Source organism: Alexandromys fortis, unplaced genomic scaffold, assembly GCF_014885135.2.
Source record: "Alexandromys fortis isolate MF-2015 unplaced genomic scaffold, M_Fortis_MF-2015_v1.1 scaffold_3, whole genome shotgun sequence".
Taxonomy (NCBI): domain Eukaryota; kingdom Metazoa; phylum Chordata; class Mammalia; order Rodentia; family Cricetidae; genus Alexandromys; species Alexandromys fortis.
Genome location: NW_026067909.1, coordinates 20,750,299 through 20,753,500, shown reverse-complemented (window position 1 = coordinate 20,753,500; position 3,202 = coordinate 20,750,299). Strand labels below are relative to the sequence as shown.

At 40.0% G+C, this 3,202-nt stretch overlaps 1 pseudogene; it reads left to right on the top strand.

Moving 5' to 3' along the window:
- The first annotated feature begins 395 nt into the window (after positions 1–395).
- LOC126498150 (olfactory receptor 5AN1-like) lies at positions 396–1,343 on the top strand (annotated as a pseudogene).
- Positions 1,344–3,202: the final 1,859 nt, after the last annotated feature.

The window sequence follows — 3,202 nt, the reverse complement described above, 5'->3', positions numbered from 1 at the left end:
AATTACTAATGTCTTATTTTGTGATATAAAATATTTTCTGTTTTATTTTTAAATAATGCCACCTGCACCATCACGAGTATGATGCAGCAGTTACATCTATAAGTGTCAGTGGACACTGAAACTATTTTATTACAATCATTTACTTCTGCCTTCTTTTTCATAATTTCATCAGTTCATTGTTGCTTTAATAAATATTTCCAGTCAATCTTTTAAACATACTTTTAGTAATCCTCATGACATTACACGAAATAGCTAGATCTGAAAAATACATTGTCAGCTAGAGAAGAACTACTGGGATTCTTTTCTGCAGAAGAACAATGGGGAAAGACAGAGAAAATGTTACAATTTCTTGACCCAAACATGTGGTTTTTTTTCTCCTCTCTGATACTAGAATCATGGAAGCAATAACTGAAGGAAGAAATATTACTGAGATCACCAAATTCATCCTCCTGGGATTCTCAGATTTCCCGCAAATCACAGTCCTGCTCTTTGTTATATTCCTCACAATTTACATTACAACGCTCACCTGGAACCTGTCTCTCTTTGTTTTAATAAGGTTGGATGCCCACCTCCACACACCCATGTATTTCTTCCTCAGTAATCTGTCCTTTATAGACCTCTGCTATATAACCACAACTATCCCCAATATGCTTTCCAACTTATTTCATTAATATCAATTTATCAGCTTTGTGGGCTGCATTGTTCAATACTTCATCTTTTCCATGATGGGACTGAGTGAATCTTGCCTCATGACAGCCATGGCCTATGACAGGTATGCTGCCATTTGTAACCCACTGCTCTATTCATCAATCATGTCACCCACCCTGTGTGCTCTCATGGTGATGGGAAGCTACACAGCAGGGCTCATAGGTTCTTTATCTCAGGTATGTGCCTTGCTGCAGCTGCACTTCTGTGGACCTAATGTTATCAGACATTTCTTCTGTGACATGCCCCAGCTGTTAAATCTCTCCTGCACTGACACTTCCTATGCACAGGTCGTACTTGCCATAGCAACAATATTGTTTGGGCCTACAAATGGCTTAGCCATCATGGTATCTTATGGCTATATCTTCTTGTCCATCATGAAGATCACTTCAGCTAAGGGCAGGTCCAAGGCACTCAATACCTGTGCTTCTCATCTGACAGCTGTTTCCCTATTCTACACCTCCAGTGCCTTTGTCTATCTGAGTTCCAGCTCTGGTGGCTCCTCCAGCTTAGATAGATTTGCATCTGTCTTCTACACTGTGATGACGCCATTGTTGAACCCTTTGGTTTATAGTCTGAGGAACAAGGAAATCAGAGATGCCATAAAGAGGTTACAGAGGAAGATGAAATGCTTCTAACAAAAGTTTTTGAGATTTGTCACTGATTGGCATATCAGTGAGAAAATTTCAACATACATTGAACAAAAGCTCAACTTGATACAGATTATACAGCAATATAGACCATAACTGATTTGATACTACTGAAACATTATCCTTATAAATCGTGGAGGCTTATATTTTACTTGTTCCATTATAAATAGCCTCCTCTTTCATTAATTATTCACAGTATTTGTGAAGCATCTAAATTTATAACTTTTTGCTGCTGTAGTTGAAGACTTCAGGCCTGGGTCTCACCTTACAGCTCCCTGGCTCCAGAAGCCTTGTCTGACAAATGGACCAATGCAACATAATAAAGACCTGGTGGGTTGTTCTTTGTTTCTGAGCAAGGAACCTTCTGTTTGAAGGAATAAAAGTAATGCTGGCTTGGCTGTACCTCCTGAAAGCAAAGTACTTCTCCTAGTTGCAGTGTTCCTAAGAAAAATCACTCCTGTAGGCTCCCTTCCTGATTGTGCAGAGGGCTGTTGTCTGGGAAGTTGATCTTCCCAGGCAAGGCAGCAGAGGACAGACAGACCTATGCAAGGAGGGCGACGCAGCTGGCCACGGGCTACGCAGGTGGCAGTGGCCGGGACTGGCTACAACACCGAGTGCAGATCACCCCAGGACATTTAAATCAAAGAGGTAGGCCTTTGGATGGCGAGTTCCCTGGCAAACGGGGAACCTGGTTATTTTCCTGAAGACCCGTCTGAGGGGTGAGAGGGATCTTGGCCCCTGGTAGGAGCCAGGAAACAGAACGAGGGCATGTGCAAGAGGAGCCTCTGGCCAGCAGAGAAACCTGATCCGGTGTTAAAAATCGATTAGATAGCATCGATAGGAGGAGATGGGCAGGCGCCAAGGTAAAAATTCACCCAATAATCTGAAAAACAACATGAAAGCACCAGAACCCAATGATCTTACAACAGAAGGATTTGAACACCCTAACACAGAAGAAGTGGAAAAAATTGACTTTATGAAAGCAATAGAGTCCCTTAAACAATATGTAAAAAACACCTTTATAGAAATGGATGAGAAGTATAACAAAAAGATTGAAGAATTGAGTAAATACGTACATGAGACCCTGGGAAACCAAGAAAAAATGAACAAACAGGTAATTGAAACAGTTCAAGAATTGAAAACTGAAATGGAAGCAAGGAAGAAAACACAAACTGAGGACCAGCTGGATATGGAAAATCTAGGCCAATGAGCAGAGCCTACAGAAACAAGCATAATCAATAGAACTCAAGAAATAGAAGAAAGAATCTCAGATTCTGAAGACACCATAGAGAAAATAAACGCACTGATCAAACAAAACAGCAAAGCCAACAAATTCTCATCACAAAACATTCAGGAAATATGGGACACAATAAAAAGATCAAACCTGAGAATAATAGGAATAGAAGAAGGGGAAGAATCACAGCTCAAAGGCCCAGAAAATACATTTAATAAAATTATGGAAGAAAACTTTCCCAACATAAAGAAAGATATTCCTTTGAATATCCAAGAAGCATAGAGAACACCAAACAGACTGGATCAAAGAAAACATCCCCTCGCCATATAATAATCAAAACACAAAATATACAGGTTAAAGAAAGAATATTAAGAGCTGCAAAAGGAAAAAGGCCAAGTAACTTATAAAGGTAAACCGATCAGACTTACACCTGACTTCTCTATGGAAACCATGAAAGCCAGAAGGTCCTGGATAGAGGTTCTTCAAAAACTATGAGACCATGGATGCAAACCCAAACTTCTATACCCAGCCAAGCTAGTATTCACTATCAATGGAGAAAACAAGACATTCCAGGATAAGAACAAATTTAAACAATACGTAGCCACAAATCCAG